Below are 21,068 nucleotides of genomic sequence, written 5' to 3' on the forward strand. Positions count from 1 at the left end.
TGGGACGAGGTGCTCTGTGGGATAGCTGCCCACAATGCACCACTCACAACAGCGCTGCAACTGGTGCAAGTGTGGACACACTGCAGCGCTGGTCGCTGTCAGTGTGGACACACTGCAGCGCTGGCCGTACACAGCTGTACGACCACAGCTGTAACTGCCAGCGCTACAAAACTGTAAGTGTAGACAACGCCTAATACAGCCTATTGCTGTACTACATTTCCAGGGAATTGCCATTGGGCATGCATTTAGCCTCATCCACAGTTGACAGGGAGAGTGGGAGAGAATGGAGAATTACTGCCATGGAAGCCCCGCTTCTAAGCAGGAGGGGGTGATTAATGTGGGGATGATTCCTGGCCATGTGTTGATCCTCCAGACACAATCAAACCCCTGTTGTTGTTCCTTTATTTGCTTGTTTTAAAGTGTATTTTTTCACCCATACAAGGCAATGAAGTGACACGCTGACAGCCTTAAAAGGCAAGTTCTCACCTGATCTTCAGAGCAGGTACAGCACAGTTTGCTGTAGAGCAAGTTTCCCTATGTTTCCCAAATTCTGTGCATAACCTTGTTCTAAAGGAACCACATCTAGGGGGAGAGGCCAGTTTAGTCAGTCATTGGTTTGTGTATTGGACCCATCAACAAGGATATTTAGTGACATGTATGTGGCAACTTATGAGAGGTTAATACCTATCTACTAGATACTGGACTAAGACTATCAGCACCTTTCCCATAGGACATCAAATACCTATTGGATTATAAATTCCATTCACTATTTATCTGGGTTAGATATGAAAAAATTATCTCTAGGTGAAAGGCAGAAGCTCTCTTGTCTCACAAATGTTAAATGTCTTAAACCAGATCAAACGTGCACCAAGAATACTATTTTTCAATAGGTCCCTCAGTGGTCCTTACTGAATCAACGAAGATGGTTTGTGTATAGAAAAAAAACTGTTATTTATTGATTTTTTAAAATAACTACAAAACACAGTTACAATAAACACCATATCTCATACTTTAACTGGTATGAAAAACAAAATAGAACATAACAACAAATACTGTATGCTTGTGATACCAGAAAAACTGCAAAATATTCTACTCCTTCTCACAAAACACTTAAATAGATATGAAATAAAAATCCAGTGTTATCTGTCCAGTGTTGTCTTTTTACTGACATCTTGACTAATAAGATATTCTCTCAAGGAAGTAAAAAGTGCAAAGAAAACTCCAAACATACTGCTCCAATTCAATTAAAAAGAATACTACATAACTTTGGTCGCAGTAATTAAAGTCAATATTAAAAATATGCTGAATAGTTAGACTGTTCCCTATCCAATGACCCAAGCATGAGAACAGCATACTCTACTTTGGAAGCTCAGAGTGCCAAAGGCCAAGAGCCTTCAGGTACAGTACAACCCTCAAGTCTTAGAAGTGAATCTTGACATAGCTATTCATGAACAGATATTATGACAGCTAATTCAAACAGTGAAACTGAAATGTCTATCTTACAATAAATGGTAATTTTCCCATAGCACAGACATACATCAGGATAACTCTAGCACTGGGTGTGGACAGAGATGAACACATATCCTCGAAACATTAAAAGACAATTATAAAACTTTATAAACAAGCTAGGAAACACAGATCCTTTCTGGGAGCAATTCAGTACAGTGTTACATAAACCATGGTCAATGCTGAATACATATCTGCTGATTTTTAGGGTATATGATTTTTCTGCACATCCTGGAATTAACAGAACACAAAGTTAGCCAAGCGATCACTAAATTCTCTCTATACCCATCTTCCATTATATTCACAGTTGACTAAGGAAAACAAAACCTGTCTATCTGCAACAAAATCTCTGTTCTCCGCCTCTGCATTCTTGGGCCCAACTGTGGTAGAGTATTCTTGGATGCATCAGTGAATGTATGAGCCTGGATTTGACCCACTGATCCCATAGACTTAAAATTAAGGAGCCTTCTCAACCATAAATAGAACATTTGGAGAAAGATTTTTATTTTAAGGGACTTGTCATTGATCTGTATGGTGTTGTATAAATATAATAAAAAATAAATAAAATGTTAGTAATATGACACTAAAGTATGCATTCTTTCTGGTCCACATTACTAGAAATAGACATATCTTTTTACCATGTTAAAATTATATTATATAACATGAGATATAATTCCCACAGACATCACACAGTAGAATGTGAAATATATTAGCTATCTCCTAATGTTATATATTGGGAAAAACTGTGATTACTACTGAGTTGTGACTGTTAGGAAATGTTGCCTTTAATAAGAACTTTTGTACTCAACTCCCAGCCTCACTTGATTACTCACTATAGTATCTGCAGAAACCCCAGAGGGTTCTAGCCAATGGACTCCAGGTAACATACAAAAACAGCACTCTGAATTCTCAGTAGATCCAATTTTTCTCCCAGTATGTAGCAGTTCCTCTCACTGACTCCCAGTAAAATACTGTGTTGATTTTAGGTTCACAGTGTTTGCTAAGGCCCCCCCTACCTTTCTAATGATATCACCCTTATTTCTCATCCCATTCACAAAAATAAACTATTGTCAGTATTCAGACTTCTTCTCCACAATGCTGACTGAAGCCTCTTTGGTTTCAAACATTTCATAATTATGTTTTTACAAATGAAGAATCTGCTGACAATTAATATTTAAAATGCTGAATTGCTCCCAGCTTAAAAATTTAAAGAAGCCAAAGTATGATGATATTTTAAATAGTTTTTATAAAGTGTCCTGGAAATAATTTCTAAAAGACATATTTTAACCAATAAGCATTCCCAGATTAATAATGGCTACAGTACATTTACTTGGGATATTACTGCATTTCATAAAGTCCATGTTATCCAGTTATATATAGTGTTAGATTGTTGTCCCATATAACCTGCCTTATTTGAATATTTTATGCTTTATAATTTCCAGATTGATTTTTTAGCTAGAGAAAAAAAATGTTATAATATTTGAGCGCTAATATGTAATTGTGTATAACACATGGCAAAAAAGGGGAGAGTTAAGGCTGTGAGTTTAAACATAGCTTTGGTATTTTGTGTTCTGTGAGTGCCTAACTTTGCATGATTTTGGTTTTGGCATATTTTATATCTACGTTTGAACCCTTTTCCCTCTTCAGTATTGTGGAGGTATGAAAAAAATTTCACCTAGAGCACCAGCACACCTAAGTCTTATGTTATTTTCCTATGCATCAAGTTGTATTCCTATCGGTGCTCCACTGTAGGTGTGTCTGAGACCCTGTGCTGCTGATCAGAGAACTTCAGTAGCAGCGTCCATTGGGCATGCAAATGCACTGTCTCTCCTCTTGCTGTGCCATGAGGCTAGCCAGAGCTTGCGAATTAACAGTCCTCAGTTCCTTCTTCACCGCAGAGTCATAAGCGAGAACTCCAAAGTAGAGGGGAGGAGGGAGGGTAGCGGAACACCAGTAGGGACATATCTCGAAAAACTACCATTACTGCACAAAGTGAGTAACTACTTCTTCTCACTTCAGGTAGAGTCCCCAGTGATCACATAATGTTCTGCAAAGGTGTGGACTAATGCCCATGTCACCGCTCTGCAGATCTCTGAGATGGGGACAAACTTAAAGACGATAAGTGAGGAAATCGATCTCATGGAATGTGTATCGAGTCCGGAGGGGGTCATGTTACAAATTTGGTAGCACTCTCAGATGCAATTTGAGACCCACTTGGAGAGCCTTTGGGATGAAATGGTGGAATCCTTACATCTTTCTGCCATAGAGAGGAATAGCCTAGGGAACTTCCTGAAGGCTTTCGTCCTATCAAAGTAGAATGCAAGGGCTCTCCTAATGTCTAGGATATGTAGTATGGCTTCCCTATTGTGTCAGTGAGGCTTGGGGTAAAAGGTGGGAAGGTGAATAGACTGATTCATGTGAAATGAGGAGATCACTTTAGGGATGCAACCTGAGTGCAACCTTATCTGGGAAGAACACTGTGTATGAAAGATGCACCGTCAGAACTGCTATTTCCCCTATTCTTTTAGCTGAGGTAACTGCAGTCAGGAAGATTGTTTTCATCAATAGGTATGCTAGCGAACAGGTGGCTATACGTTCAAAGGGGGGCCTGTTCAGCCCTTTCAGCACTAGAGTGGCAAGGAGTGATGAAGGTGGCACCTGTAAAAAGAGGATCACTTTGCATGCATTGGCCAGGTTCTTCCACCAGTCCAAGGAGTTCTTGATCCTAATGGGCAGTGACAGGGATTCGTCCAGACACTCTCTGTTCGGTCTGTAAACCAAACTGAAACACAGCTGTAGACATCACATGTGGAGTCTGGCATGCGGAATCACTACCGTGCTTACTGCCACGTGCCCCAGGAGCTGGAGGCAGATTCTGGCTGGCACTTGAGGGCTGCATTGAGGTGGGTCTATAAGTGAGACCAGCGATAGAAACCTGTCTTGAGGTAGGATGGCTTTGCCTTGTAGCATGTCAGCCCACATGAATTCCAGGTGTTGCACTGGTGTGAGGGTCAACTTCTGGGAATTGATCTGTACGCCCAGTTCCGTGAACAAGTGTATCGTGGTCTGGGTGGCTCGATGAGCCTCCTGAAGTGATTGGGCTCTGAGGAGACAATCATCCAGGTAAGGGTAGAGCATTATCCCTTGTGACCGTAGATGGGTGGCCACCACTGAGAGAACTTTGGGAAATACTCTTGGGGCTGACAAAAGTCTGAAGGGGAGAACTCTGTATTGGCAGTGGTCGTGTCCCAGAGTGAACCTGAGAAATGTCTGTGAGCTGGTAGTATTGAACTGTGAAAGTAGGCGTCCTGTAGGTGGACGGCCAAAAACCAGTCTCCCTGTTCCAATGATGGAATGATTGTTGACCTTGAACTTCTGAGCTCTGACAAACTTGTTGAGAGCTCTGAGGTCCAGAATGGGTCTCCAACCTCTCTTCTTTTTGGGTATTAGGAAATAATGAGAATAGAACTCCTTGCCTCAGAGATGTTGAGATACTGGTTCTGTAGCTCCTAACTGGTTCTGTAGCTCCTAACTACTCCTTCTGTAGTAGACTCTTGTAGGGTCCCTGAAGAGAGACAAGGAAGGGTGTTGTGGAGGGCATAGGGAGGTGAAGTGGATTGACTAACCAGATCTGATGATCTCTAGGACCAATCTATATGATGTTATGAGTTCCCAGGCACTGCAGAATGCTGCCAAACATTGGTCAAATGGGTGCATAGGCACAGGTAGTAGTGGGGAGAGGTTTCACAGTGCCTCAACCTGCCACTCAAAAGTGGTGCTTACAGACACGTGGTTGGCTCAAGGATTGGAAGCCAGAAGGCTTCCATTTTGAGAATTTCCTTTTTTCTTTTTTACAGGCTCATAATGTCATTGTGACAGGAATTGGAACAAATATGGCCTTTGTTGATAGTGAGGGTTAAAACATCTCTTTTGTCCCAGTGTGTAGATTCCACAGGTGGCCCTGGAATCCTTCTAGGAGTGGAGAGGTGTGTCGTTCTTCTCAGTGAAGAGATTCACATCCTCAAAGGGGAGGCCCTCCAGTAATCCTGAAAGGTGAAGCCATAATGCCCATCTCATCACCACAGCTGTGGAGATGGTCCTGCTGCCATGTCAACAGCATCAAGGGCTGAATACAATGATGTTTTTGCCACCAGTTGCTCCTTCTGGATGATGGCCTTGAAGGAGTCCCAGGAACTCTCTGGCAGTGAATCAGCAAAGTCATTCAATGTATTATAATTTGTGTAGTGGTACTTTGCTGTGAGTGCCTGGTAGTTGGCAATTCGAAACATGTAAGATGGCCGAGGAGTACACCTGGATCTATGAAAGCCTCGTTGTTTGGGAGGGCAATTTTGGAAACAGATGAAGCGTGGAGAATATAGATGAGATTGTGATGTGTCTCTTTATGGCATGTGGAGGGTGTCCACCACTCTTTTCTTAGGTGTTACCTCCTCCTCTGTCTCCCTCTCCTGGTCCTCTATTTCTTGAGGTTCTGAGGCCCATGGTGCTGTAGCGGAGGGAGCCTGCCTGGAAAGCTCTTGGACAATGCTTGGTGCCCTTGAGGCAGACTTGCAGGGCACTACTAAGGGGTCCCAGTATGGCCACTACAGTGGCATAGGGCCTGGTGGAGGTGCCTACAGAGGGCTGTACCAACATGGTGGTTGTGTCATCTTGTGGAATGTTCTCAGATCCTGTTGATAGTGAGTCCCATATGGAGCTTGCAAGGAGTACTGTGAAACTAGTTCCGGCTTGTTATCTGATCCCTCGCTTGACATCGGAGGGGCATGGCATGATTGTGGCTGGCCTTAGCTAGGTGTTGTGATCGCAGTACCAAGGGGAGGAGAGTCAGGTGGTACCAACATACTAAGGTCACCTTATGGAATTCCACTGGTACTGAGCATCCTGCTGTTGGCAGCAATGCTGTGAGAAATAGGAAGCTTCCTTGTACTGATCTCTCTGGTGCTGGGTGGGCCAATGTCAGTGGTTGTACCGATGTCGACTCATATCAGGAGCATCTTAGGGCACTTGCCCTTACCTCTCTGTACCAAAGATTCAGTGCCTGTGCCCAAAGGGTCCGTGGGTATTGACAGTATCGAACACCAACGGTCGCAATGAGGCGTGGATGCCAGATTACCTCGATGCTGGTGGTGCCAAGGATACTGAGTGAGATGGTGGTCACTTTCGACTATCCCTGGGCTCACTGAGGGGACTTCCCACTCTCTTTTGCGACTTGGGAGAAAAATCCCCAGACCGTTTCTTCGACCCACTATCCTTTGAAGTCAAAGGTTGAGGGGAAGACTCTTGCCCGCCAGAGGGCTGGAGTCGAGAGCCACCTCCATAAAGATGATTTTCTGGTGTAGCTATCTGTCCTTGTGGGATCTTGATCAGAGTTGCTGGCACAGGGAACACTTTTGTTCGATGTGACCCTCATCGAGGCAGCAGATGCACTGAGATTGCTTATCCACGACCTGGATCACCTCGCTGAAAGTGCGACACTTCTTGAAACCTAGAGAGCCATATCCTTGTCCATTGCAAGAACAAAGTCTATTCTTTCTCTTTTTTTAAAGGCATGGCCATAGGAGTGAGAAGAAAAGCTAGAAGGTTTCTAAAAACTCAAATTTAACAAATGAAAGGGAGAGTTAACTATCAGCTAGTGGACAGCTAAAGGCTCCGTCTCTAGTCAGGGACCACTGAGAAAGAACTAAGGATGGTCAGCCCTCGCACACTGGCTAGCTTCATGGTACAGCACAAGAAGAAATAGCGCATGTGCAGGCCCAACAGACACTGTTACCAAAATTCTCTGATCATCAGCGCAGGAATGCAGGCACACCTACAGCGCAGCACTTATAGGGACACTATTAGAAGGCGTTTAGGCTCCTAAATAGAACTGTCCTGATTTTGAAGGTGCTGACAACCTGCACATTCCACTGACTAGAGTACAAGGTTGGGTTGCTCAGCACTTTTGAAAATCAGGCCAATTCCATTGATGTGCCTACATATTATTTTGGAGTCTACCCTCAGGAAGTCAGGTCTGAGAATTTTGGCCAAATATCATGTTTAATTGTGATTTTTCTATCTTGTTCAAAATCAGCACATTGTCAGAAATAAGTTGATAAATTTGATTGACCTTCCACCATTTATATAGTTTACTTTTACTGTTTCACTAATCTCACAAAACTACATATTGTATTCATCTTAGACTGGTCTAATTCACTTCACTCCTGGTTTGTTTTTCCTTTCAGGATCTTCTGCATTAGCACCAGGCTGTGGTGTGAGTTTCCAGCATTCTATGGGAATATGTAAAAATATGAAAACCCACTCTTATATAATATTTTAAAAATAAAAAACATCTATATTTATATTAGAATTTGAGATAATCCAAACATTTTATTAAAGAAAAGCAAAATTGGGGCTGTGAAGAGTGTATGAACTTCTTTATAAAGTTCAATAATTCTTAAACAGAAAATTCAACTCAATTTATCTCTCCAATTAAATCAATGTTTTATGACGGTATGGTGCCCTGCTAAAGGAGAAAGTGTGAAGCAGGTGAAAATATTCAGATTACTAACAAACAAACAAACCATGAAAAGTTATCAACATCTTAGAATGCGAAGATGGCAATGGGAACTCATTCCAAATTTCAAATAGTGGATGAATCACAAACTATTTGTCTAAGTCAGTGGTGGGCAATCTGCGGCCGATGAGGGTAATCCACGGGCAGCCGCGAGACAGTTTGCTAACATTGACCATCTTCAGGAACAGCCCCCTGCAGCTCCTAGTGGCTGCGGTTCACTGTTCCCGGCCGATAGGAGCTGCAGGAAGCGGCAGGCTGCAGGGATGTACTGGCCACCGCTTCCTGCAGCGCCCACTGGCCAGGAATGACAAACCGCGGCCACTGGGAGCTGCAGGAGTCTGTGCCTGCAGATGGTCAATGTCAGCAAAATGTCTTGCGGCCTGCCAGCGGATTACCCTCATGAGTCACATGCGACCCACAGGCTGCCCATCACTTCTCTAAGTGCAGTCAGAACCATAATCAGAGATTTTCTTACAAGACACTATTTCTTCCTTTATCCTTAGAATCGCTTTAGATATATTCCTATGATTCTTAGAGGATGATGAAACTGACCAGACAACAAAAAATATCAACAAAGTTCACAAACCACCACCCTAAAACTAAGTTTCACAATACTCACAGCTTTTCAAGCTATCTTAATAAAGTATGTTTTACATTTGCTCGTACTGAACAAATTGAACAAGGTGATTTATTATTCAGACGGGCACAAAAGATTTCTGAAATGCAAAGAGAAGGACTATAAAGGCACAAATCATCAGTAATGATGACAAGCTAAACTGCCTTTCAAATATGAACAAAATGCAGGCATTTAGGGTATCATATATCATGGTCTCACAGACCCTCATTTATTTTCTACCCACAGAGACTGCCTGATCATTTTACTGGTGCTGTATTTCACATCTGTAAAGAATCTCTTTATTAGGTAAGTGTTTCTTCAACTTGTATACAGAACAGAAAATTCTTTCAGGATCTCAGCCATCTGAAATTGAAACAAATAAATCTGTGCATAAACCGTTTCAGTCAAGACAATTATTTCCTTCACAACCATATTTGCACATTTAAAATGATTTTTTGTAGCACTGGTGCCACATAAAAAACTAAGGATAATATGAAAAAACCCTGCCCTTCACACCCAGAAGATAAAGATTGCTCAATCCCTATCAGTAACTAAAGCATTAACATTTACAGTGGTTTGTATTCCTAATGTGATGGTATGCAGCTGAATACAATCAGTTTTAGCTGATGGGATTTGTTGTTTTACTGTTTTTTCAATGGTCCATGCAAAGCAAAATTAACGTTAAGAACCAAATTCTACTCCGCTACACCAGTGTAAATATCTCCATGTTTACACTGACAGAACACAGCAGAATTTGGTCCTAAAAAATGTGATAGCCTTAGTTTAGCTGTTTAATTTATATATATTACTGAACATTACACTATAGTTTTCCATTTATCATTATACAGTTTAATCTTATATTCTTAACAACAAGACATCTGCTAAATTAATCTTAATTCCTGGTCCTGCAAATAAGACGTGCAGTGCAGATTTCAGTTAAACCACTGCAACTCTCTGCAGAGTTAGAATCTATACCAGGACATCTACTTCAGAAATGGGAGCTTAGTGACTATAGACCCAGTTCAGTAAGATACTGAAGCAAGTGCTTATTTTGAAGGATATCTATCTGTGGTACTTATATAATCCCCATTACCATAGTATCTGAGTGCCGCACAATTTTATCTTGAAAATATCCCTGTGAGGAAGTGCTATTATCTCTATTTTAGAGATGGGGAACTGAAGCATGGAGAGAGTAAATGACTTGCCCAAGATTATAAAGGAAGTCTGTGGTTGAGCAGAGAACTGAATCCAGGTCTCCCACATTCCAGACCAGTATCCTAACTATTGGACCATCATTCCTCTCTACTGAGGTCAATGGGACTTCACTTGTTTTTTGCAACAAGGAATGTGCTTAACTACCTTGTACAATCATGGCTGCTACAAGAGGCAAGCAATGTTTAGAATCACCTTAGCTAGTCAAAACACATGATGATAAAGTTCAAGAACTGCACATGTAACATTTCTTCTTCTTGAATCCAACTACAGGTAAATTGAGCCGATTTAGAAGGAAAGCTAAGCAACTATCACAGTGCAGAAACTAAAGTAATGACCTATTTAATTTCAGTGAAGATTCAGCAATATGAAAATAATTGCTTTTAGCAGAACATCTAATGATGGCGTTGGTCCCAAATGATTACACAAATGAACAGCTCACAGTTCACATCTGCATGTTTCAAATGAAACAAAACTCACTCTCTTTTCAACTAAATAAGGAGCAGCTAAGATTCTGATATCAAATCAGGCTAGTCCGAAACAATTATGTAGTCACAATAATCTAGATTGCACATTTAAAACTAGTAATTAAATTTGCTTAATAAAAATTACTTACATTATATCAAATGGCAAGACCAAAATTTTGAAGATTAGAAAAAGAACCACTAAGTTTTATTAACTTTTAGAAATAAAGGATAAGTCCTCTGCATATTGTTGTCATTTGATATGTTACAATTTAATTGAGATATAAATTGGAACACAAGATTGGCAATTTCAATCATAAAACACAAGGCAAGTATGACAAATGTTTAAGGCATAAAACATGACAAGAACATGTATTAGACAAACTGAACAAATACAGACTTATGAAACTAATTTTTGGTGTCTGCACAATTTGTATTATGAGGCAAGCTTGACACATACTTCATAAAAAATGTTTCCAAAATTTGACAAATTTCCCCCTTCACAAACTGTTCAGGAACTTTGATTTATATCAACTTGAAATTTTCTTTGCAGTGTAATTTTGAAAGGATTTTGAATTATGCAGGAACTAAGTTTACTCTCTATATTTGCTATTTTCTTATGCCCACTCTGACTGATCAACATAGTCACACAGTAATTTTTTTTTTGATTGGATGAATATGCAATGTAATCAAATCGCTGAGCATTAGATTCTCTCAGAGAGAAGGTGGGGCCATTTTTGGAATTATAAATAGCTTTGCTATCAGGATTAAGGAATTAGAACGTCATAAATCTTTTCCCTTTGGGGCCCCTTGAGTTAGGTCTTGCCACAGAGATCACACGCCCCAAAAATCTGTCTATTGTAACATTATTGGTTAGATTACATAACAGGTAATTTTCTCATTATACAGTCAGAACATAATTGCATGTGGGATGCATGTGCATGGTCCAAGCTTTGAAGGGTGCTGCCAGATCATGTCCCAAGGCTCTAGTCAGGGTTTGGGGGCACTTATAGTTGCTAAGTGTGCAGTTACCTACTCTTGTCAGTCTCATTTAGCTCTTTTAGTACCAGAAACATTAAATCATTTTAAGATTTTGGCAATACAATCCTCACATCATACTGTGTCACTTTCAACCACAATACCAGGGGTTCTCAAACTGGGGGTCATGACGTTATTACATGGGAGATCACAAGCTGTCAGCCTCCACCCCGAAACCCTCCTTCACCTCCAGCATTTAGAATAGCATTAAATATTTTTAAAAATGTTAATTTATAAGTGGGACAAACCCCTTATATAAGAAAAGGGTCATCAATACAAAAGTTTGAGAACCACTACACCATACACCTCTACCTCAATATAACGCTGTCCTTGGGAGCCAAAAAATCTTATGTTATAGATGAAACTGTGTTATATTGAACTTGCTTTGATCCACCGGAGTGCACAGCCTTGCCCCCTCGGAGCACTGCTTTACCACATTATATCCAAATTTGTGTTATATTGGGTGGCATTATATCAAGGTAGCGGTGTACCCAATCCTATAGATAGCAATAATTAATGGATCTACAAAATGCATGTACTCAATTAAATGATTTTCAATTTTCTATAACCTATCACCACTATTCATTACAGTCATTGTCACAAGCACAATAATAATTAACAAAAGTTAGTGGGTTGCTTCACATAGCTGTGCTGCAGATCTCAGAAACTGGCATGTTCCTGAAGCAGGCAGAAGAGGATGCCTGTACCCTGTAATTTTTTATAATTGGAGATATACCTATCTCCTATAACTGGAAGGGACCTTGAAATGTCATTGAGTCCAGCCCCCTGCCTTTGCTAGCAGGACCAATTACTGATTTTTGCCCCAGATCCCTAAGTGGCCCCCTCAAGGACAGAACTCACCATCCTGGGTTTAGCAGGCCAATGTTCAAACCACTGAGCTATGCCCCCTGTTCAGAATGAGAGGCTTGCTAGCCATTTGATAGAAGATGGAAATACACTATGTGATCCGCTTAAAGATTCTCTGCAATAGGTTGGCCTGTTGGTGTGCTGGATATGACCACAAAGATGCAGGGAGATGGCCTAAATGACTTGGGGTTATTGAGGTACTGTTGAAGCTCTGGGGGTTTCCAAAGTATGAAACTTTTTTCTCCTGGTGTTAAATGTGGTTTTGAGAAGAAGCCTGGAAAGGTTTAAGTGGAATTCCAAGACTACTTTATGAATGAATTTGGAATATGATCTGAGAACTATCTTGTCCCTAGGGACAGACATGTAAGACAGTCTGGGCATAAGAATTTGCAGTGCATCTACTTTCTGTGCTGATGCAATGTCCACAAAGAAGACCATCTTGATGGAAAAATGCTGCATTGAGCACTCTGACCATGGTTCAAAGGGAGGTTCCACGAGGCTTTCCTTTAGAAAGACAGTGCTGAGGCCCCACATCGGTGGCAGACATCTGACTGGAAAGAAAATATGAAGGAGGCCCTTGAGAAATGTGGAAAACCACAAGGTCTTAAGAAGACCAACTCCACCTCTACTGGAGCATGCCATACACATATCAGCTGGACCTTAACAGAGTTAAATGTTAATGCTCTATGTTTCAGGAGCAGCATATAGTCCAAGTTCTTCAGTATTAGAACCTGCACAGGGTCAATATAATTTTGAGCTGTCTGTATGGAGAATCTTCCATTTCAATGGATAAGTTCTTCTGGTGGAAGATTTCCTGCTTTGTATGAGAATTTCCTGAACTTGTAGGAAACAGTCTCTGTCTGTAATGCATAGCCAGCCAACATCCAGATCTTCAGTGGCAATGACTGTTGGTCTGGGTGCAGTATCTGACCTTGGTTCTGAGATGATATATCCAGACAAGACATGGCATGGACAGAAGGAAGTCAGTAACAAATCTAACATCCAAAACTGGCCATACAGGGCTATTATAATCATGGAAGCCATGTCCCATCTGATCTTGGATACTATTCTGTGGATTAGAAGAATCAGTGGGAAAGCATATAGGAGCCTGCAACACCACCAAAGGAGAAAGGCACCTGGCAGAGAGCCCAAGCTCACGCCTCCCCTGGCGCAGACATTCGAACACTTCGTGTTGTCATCTGCAACAAACAAGTCTATGACAGGAATCCCCCACTCGCAGAATATTCTAAAAGATGATGTTTCAGCCTCATGGCTCATAACTTGCATGTTCTAATGTAGAAAAACAAGCATAACAAGCATCTGCTCAATATATTCAATTCTTTAAGGCCAAAGGGACACCTGTGTCCATCCTTCAGGGGGATTGCAGGATGGACCAGCCTAACGTCTGCCATGATAATTAGCCCTGTACAGGGAATCTGTATGAGAGGAGGAGCGGAGGGGGAGGGTCTGACTAACAGAATTCAGTCCAGATGGGTTGGATCAGTTTGTGGTAATTGAATAGAATAGATCAGAAGTTGTTCCGAAGACTTTGGAATGCTTCAAACACGTTTGCTGAGCAAAAAACTAGTAGGTTGGACGCTTGCCAAGTTCTGCCTTGCTGCTGCAAGTGCTAAGAAGGAAACTAGGAAGGATCACAGCTGCCTCACACTTTGTGTCATAGTATAGGAACACAAGGAGACATAGGACGCCTGCGTAACCCCAACGGGTACTGCAATTAAAAAACAAAAATAAACTGTGGCCTTGTGCAAAAGCACATGTGCACTTAAAGTGGGATCCAATGTAACTCAAAGAACACATACTCAAAGAAAAGGAAAATTCACAAGCAAAAAGTTTTGTTAACATGAAGTTAACAAGGTTGCAGACACTCAGTACTCTGCGCCCCCATTACATTCCAGAATGTGAGTTCAGTTTCCAAAAAACAAACTACCAAATCAGGAAACGCTGATTTGAAATGTTCTTACAAGAACGTTAGCATTACAGATAAAACATAACACAAACATTAGAAAATCAGGAAATGGGGAGTTAAGGTGACACATCCCTCACAACACAACCACCTTAACTCTGCCCTGGTAGGGATGCCAAGAACAACTCGGAACATCATAGAACCTTATGCATCGCTAACAAAAGCTGCTATTTTGTCTATGTACTCTGCACTCTAAATCAGAACCTGAGCTATAAGAATAACTGATTTTTTGTTTTGGTGGCTGAACTGAAGTTTTTATTTAAAAAATTCATTTCAACTGAAACTGTTTGACCTGAAACTAAAGATTTTGTTAACGTTTTTAAATCTCTTTAAAATATTAAATTGCAGTAACATTCTACACAAAAAAATGCATTTCAAATAAAAAATTATAACTGAGTGTTTCTGGTGGGGTTTCCCAACTGAAACAGTTCAGCAAATTTGACCGATGAGCCCAAATCTGTCAAAAAGAAGAAAAAAAAATGAACCCAAAAAACATTTTTGCACAAAAAATTTCGCCCACCTCTAATGAAGACTGATATCCGTACATAATCCATCAACATGCTTCCAGATATATGAAGAGATAAAAGGGGCAAGATTCTGTGATTTTCCTGTGAGACTCCTGAGGGCAGAGTCAAGATTGTCTGATCATTTCACAGATAGGACAAAATAACAATGAAACTATCTGCTTTCTCATTTAATATCAGAACTATTTGTATTTTTCTCTCTCAAATATCATTGTGATTTTTGTTATTGTTGTTGCATATCATTACACAACACTTGTACTCATTAATGTCTCTCCCAGGACAAAATATTTGCAAATGGAATGATGGGAGCAACCACATTTTTATTTTAGCATGTATTTTGCAGCAATGAGGATTGCTTACTTTGTTGTCATGGACTTGTGTTGTCACTTATACTCATGCAAAGGGAGGTTAAAATGCTCCTTTTATTCAGTAACATTTTATACCCACTTTGTACTGGTGCTAATGACTACGCAATGTGCAGGGCAACAGAGAATCTGGTCCATGATCTGTAGTGGGAAATCCCTTCTTATTCCCATGAACTTCTTCAGAAAAGGGCAGTTGCTCCACAGGCTAGTAATGAGTAATACTTCTTATGAGTACTCAGCACTGGGAGAACAGCCGCTAAATCTGATTGAGAGGAAGACAGGGATGCTGTTTCCAACTGCCACTTTTGTCAGACGGTTCTATAATTTCATCCGTGGGCTTTAGGTTATATGGCAATATTATTTTCCTTCAGCACCAAACATTACGTCTCTGTGATGCTGTTTGTGCAGTTCACATCTTATGTGTGTGAAGAGGGCTTTGCTTCTATTATTGTTGGGGCAATTGCTGCTGTCACAAAGTTCTATAACTTAATTCATGGGCCTTAACTTATCTAGATAAAGATTTGATCATCATATTATGTTAAGTTGCCAATGCCTCTATGTAGAGCACTCCTGGGCACAACTTTGCTTTGGTACACACAGAAACACAATGAGGAGAGATCCTGGTGGTGAAACAGACTGTCACCACTGAAAAAGAAAAATTAGAAGACATTTTGGACAGTGGAAATTCTTCCCATCCATTTCTTTGGAAATTACACTGTGAAAAACCCTGTCAGACCACAAGCTTTCTTAGTGTTGCCATCTCTTAACAATGTCACCAAGGCAGTAAATGTGAAAAGGTGCTGCAGCAGTGGACAGAAAATGCACAACAACACTTCCAGCCACTATCCCGGTACAACAGAAGTACATGCACCCAATCAGGAGGGTGTTTTCTACAGGGGCTTTTCCAGCACAATTCCTAGTATTGGTGCAGTATAAGGCGTGAAGGAAGGTGAGGGAATGAGCCAGTAATATGAAGAAATGAGATACTACAGTGGCGGTGGCAAATCCTGCAAACAGGTTCCAGTTGTGGGACAATAGGCTAATAAGCAAATATCACATTGTGGAGAAGACGTGTCCTAAAACAGGACGCTATACAGTATAGGAGATGGTGCTTAACATGTGCTTCACCAAAACAAGCCACAGACACAGGAAATATTATTTCTAAAAAACAAGACAGGTTGCTGAGGGGTGCACATTTTTAGTATCACCTAGGGAAATCTACCTCTCACTGGCTGCTTTCCCCTCTTGCCTGCATCCTGAAGAAGAGCAGCCAATCAGGGTTGCTGCAAGAAAGAGACAGAGCTCTTCCCTCAACTCCCCAGACATCATTCTCACAGGAGAGGAGGGGCAGGAAGAGGGGGGAAGAAGAAGGAGCCCAGCATCTCAGGACAGCCCTGCTCCCCACTCTCCCTTCCCTCCTGTGAGTAAGGGTTGGTTCTTCTGCTGCTCTCCCTGCCCCCCCTTTAATGCCCAACCTGGGAAGGGGCATAAGGGACCCCACTGAAACTGCTCCCTCTCCCACCCCCAGGCCTGAGAGAGGAGAATGAAAGAGCTCAGGAGGTGCAGCAGAGGTTGGAGGCAGCAGAACAGGTGACAGGGCAGAACTGATCAGAGTCTAGAGGGGGCAGAATTAATTGCTGAGCAAGGGTAGGCAGTTGTGGGGATGATGAATCACCCGATCCCCCTCCCCGCACCCACCCATTTTCTGATCACTTTAAACATAATTGCTAAATACTGGAAAACTCAGCCCAAGGATCTGGGTTCCCAGGAGACAATACTCAGATCAGATACCTTCACAAGAATTCTGTCCAGCCTGCCAGACACATTTAGTTAAACATCAGTAAATTCCAATGGGTGTGGCATGGCCAATCACAAAATCTCTGTCCTCCTCTTTGAAATGCTGTTGGGGACCCAGGGGAGAGGAAGAGAGGAATGCAAATTCTAGGAAAAGCAGCACAAGGTGGGGTTTTCCACATTGCTTTGTCAAACTACTTCAATTCCAACCTAGACGCATGCTCCTTAGAGATCAGAAGCAAGTGAAAACCTGTGTGTTTATTCTGCATCTTGAACATCCTTTCCTAGCTAATAGCTTTGAGACAAACACTCCACCGAATTCCCAAATGCACCAATATCACCTACTTTGCAGTACATACCGGAAAAAAATAAAGGAAGAATGGCTGTGATTTGATTCCAGTGATTCAGTAATTTCTCAATAATTCCACACATTGTTGCAATGCTTGCACTTAAATTATACTGAATAAAAATGGATATCTCTCCATGCATATGGTTTAACAAAAATTAAACAGATACCAAAAATTATAGATGAATTTAAAGTATAACTAAAAATAATATAATAACTGAAAACTTTCTATGATTTTCATTGTATTTTCTCATCAATTTAAAAAGATCAAAATATCCAAGCCACATTTTGTTTGTTTTCATTTCATTTACCTGCACTTCTAAATTTGCTATGCTTGTTTGGTCACGAGAAGCTTTTCAAGGTTGTTGATCTTTAGTTATATTTCACTTGTATATTTTGTTGTTTTCCCTGCTTGTACCCCCAGAACCGCAGGTTGCTATTATATATATTCCAGGGGTTCTCAACCTTTTTCTTTCCGATGCCCCCCCAACATGCTATTAAAAACTCCAGAACCCAGCAGGGCGGTCTTGGGGGTCTAGCTGTGAAATGGTGAAGCCTCAGATTCAGGGCTTCAACCACTGGGGTGTGTGCCAGGGCTTTAGCCCCATGGGGTGAGGGGGCTCTGGATTCTTGGCTTTAGCCCTGTGGGGCGGGAGGCTCTGGGCTTTAGCCCCATAAAGTGCTGGAACTAGGGGCTTCTGCCCTGCGGGGCGGGGTTGCTTGGGGCTCTGGGCTTTAGCCCCATGAGTCACGGGGGCTCAGGAATTCTGCCTTGGGGAGCACCAGGGCTTCTGCCCCACAGGTGAGGAGACTCAGGATTTCTGCCCCAGGAGCTTGGGGCATTGTACTCCAGATACCAGCCCCATGGGGTTGGGGAGCTCAGGGCTTTAGCCACAGGGGGCAAGTGGGCACAGGCTCAGAGCTCTGGGCATTCGCCCTATAGGTAGCCCCGTGGAGCTAGGGGTGGGGGGGCTCGGGGCTTCTGCCTCTGTGCAGCAGGGGTCTTGGGGCTCCAGTCTTTAGCCCAGCAGGGCGGAGGGCTCCAAGCTTTAGCTGTGGGGTATCAGCACTCGGGGGCCCTGCTCTGCAGACCCCCTGAAACTGACTCAGGCCCCCCTGCTTGAGAACCGCTGTGTTACACTATACTTGTATATACACTCACACAAAAGCCAAAAAGATGCTAATTCAACTCAACACACTAGTACAGTCTCCAGCGTTGTCTTGCAGCTTTGTTTATACCGAAAAAGTGACAGACTCATGGCTCTGATGTAGTCTAGTAATAAAGAAAAAGTACAGAAAATTCCAAAAGAGGAAGAATTTCTTCACATATGTTAGACTATGATTCCCTCCTTGTGCGAATTAGAAGCCAGTGTCACGGCTCCTCCCCCCTCCTCCCTCACTGGACCCGGAATAATCATCAACCATTATTTTAAGATCTGCACGTTAAACTCAACAAGTTCCTTGTCACAGCCTGTCCACATCAGAGTGAGTGAACACGAGAACTCTCCCTAGTGGAGAGCCGGCGCCAGTGGCTGCTGCCTCCGCCTGCCTGCGAGACACACACACAGAGCTCTTCCTAGCACCACATCACACGCCACGCTCTTTCCCGTCGCTCATGCATTTCCAAAAGGAGCAGGGAATTCAGCTTCATCAAATCATCTGCCTGCAAAGACAGGAGCATTACAGAGATCGCTTCATCCTGACCAGATCTGGAACCCAGATTGGAAATGGTGTCTGCTGAAGCGACTCCCCACTCCTCCCCCCCCCGTTGGATTCGAGATCTCAGTGAAGACAATTGCAGTAAATGAGGACATTTCAGGAGTGCGTGGCTGCTGCCGCCGCTGCCTAGAGGCGAACGCTCTCTTGTTCACAGCTGAATAAATGTCTCAGTGTGATAGCTAAAGGGGTGGTGGTGATCGAGTCTCCGGAAAGCAAAAGAACATTTCCAGCCGGTCTATCTTGCAGTAGATGCTCTACACCCGTGGATCGTTTCCCTGCAAGCTTGCAGAAGTGAACGGAGAGAAATGCATCACAAAGGAATTGCACAGACTTTTAGTTATTTTTAAGGCAGCGTAAGGTAAGCTTTCCACTGCAATTAAAACATGTTACCCTGAACTGTACTGCTACCGACAGATCTGGAGGGATCAGACAGTCTGCTTTGCCACCTCCCTGAGAGGGGATTCATGCAAATAGTGAGTTTCCAGGTTTTCATAATTAAAACTTCTCAGTGAAAAGTGTAAAGCCGCTAAGCGTAAATGTTTGAGGAGGGGCTGTTATGCAATAGTATTTGGCTGCCTGGGAATAGGTATTGCATCCTGTAACTTTCATGACAGGGTTGAGGAAATATTACTGTGCGTCCAAACCATTTCTTTGTTCTAGAAAAATACCACAGCTTCAGCTAATAAACACCTTGCCAGGGGATTAGTAGTTAAAAGAATTTTCAGAAGATGCACAAGGTGCTTCAGCCTTACAGGATTGATTACAACTACCACGGCTTATTAACTTTTCTATTATAAAGCCCAAATAGAGCCCCAACAAAGAGATTATAATTATACCAACCTATAAAACATGGTAATGAGATTACCACCAAGCAGATTTCCTTCCCAGTAACTTGCTGTAAAGTACTGGGGCAGGGGAACACACACCTTGCTCTGGCTTTGAAGCTCCTAGCATTTTCTGAACTATTAGTATAGTTGGCAAACAGTGGCTCTCACCATTTAATGTTCCCAACCCCCTACCGCTTAACACATTTCAATTCGAGACGGCATGAAAACGTAGCAGACCAACAGGACAAAGGATAGTAAAACATCAAGCACCAAAGTCAGAGACTGCCTCGGACCTTGCATCTTGCTGCTTCATGCAGAGGGGGTTCCGTCTTGTGTCTGTATCACTCGAATAAAAATCCTCTCCTGTGACCTCAGCGTCTCTATTTAATATAATACTACAGCGAGCTCCAATAATAATGGGGGAACTCGGATTGTTATTAGCCTGGATTTGCAGGGAGTGGAGAACCATGACAAAATAGGGCATCTTTGCATTCTGCAAAGCAAGAAACAAATTCTCAGCTTGTGTCAATGTCTCCCAAGAGGTCTGTCCCAGTACAACTGCGGCTCCTCTCTCTGCCAAGGGAACCGGAATAGGCAGTGAAGCAGTTTAATTCGACCTTCTATGTCTAAACAGCTTAAATTCTGTGTAAGCATAACCGAGAGAAATTTAACTCATTAGGCTCTGGGATCTGGAAGTTTGAAAAAGATCCATTTTTTAAATCCCCATGATTATATTATTTTACACCTGATCACTGGAAGGCAGCAACAAAACAGAACAGTAAAAGATCACATCAGTACTGGAGATTTATTTCCTTCCTTTCAGTGTTTCATTGTGGTTACCTTTCATAATTTACTATCAGTGTCAGGGATGCTGTACCTATGAAGGTTAAAACCTAGATGTTGGGTGAAAAACTAACCAGTAAATTACATGCCATAACCATTCCAGTTTGTATTCTACACATTAAAATCAATGTCTGTAAAAATTCTCAGCATGGAGAATCATAAGCCTTATCTTACTCTTGGTGTTATACTGACTGTATTCCACCAATATGCTAATGTTTCACTTTCTTCACTACAACAGTATTATTCTCTGGCCGGACTGGCCATTAGAGTTTGAAAAGTTGTTTGTTTTAGTATATCTTTTAAAAATATATGCAAGCAGCTCAAATAATGGAAACTGTCATCTGAATTTTAACTAGATATTACTAATTTAGCATCTAGAGGTTTACACTCTA

The 21,068-nt window shown here is 41.9% G+C and overlaps 2 protein-coding genes across 5 annotated transcripts in view; one reads left to right on the top strand and one right to left on the bottom strand.

Annotated features, from left to right (window-relative positions):
- The window catches only part of DOCK1 (dedicator of cytokinesis 1), a 570,673-nt gene that overhangs the window by 299,730 nt on the left and 249,875 nt on the right, over positions 1-21,068 (bottom strand). The gene's annotated exons all lie outside the window — the stretch shown is intronic.
- Positions 19,276-21,068, top strand: part of INSYN2A (inhibitory synaptic factor 2A) — an 81,643-nt gene continuing 79,850 nt past the window's right edge. Inside the window, exon 1 of one of the 2 annotated variants that reach the window (XM_032801595.2) lies at positions 19,276-19,364. The gene's annotated coding sequence lies outside the window, so the exon portion shown is untranslated. Of the gene's footprint in view, positions 19,365-19,404; positions 19,480-21,068 lie in introns of those variants that run through there. The other variant, XM_032801594.2, reaches the window with a different exon arrangement.

Source organism: Chelonoidis abingdonii, chromosome 15 (assembly GCF_003597395.2).
Source record: "Chelonoidis abingdonii isolate Lonesome George chromosome 15, CheloAbing_2.0, whole genome shotgun sequence".
Lineage (NCBI taxonomy): Eukaryota > Metazoa > Chordata > Testudines > Testudinidae > Chelonoidis > Chelonoidis abingdonii.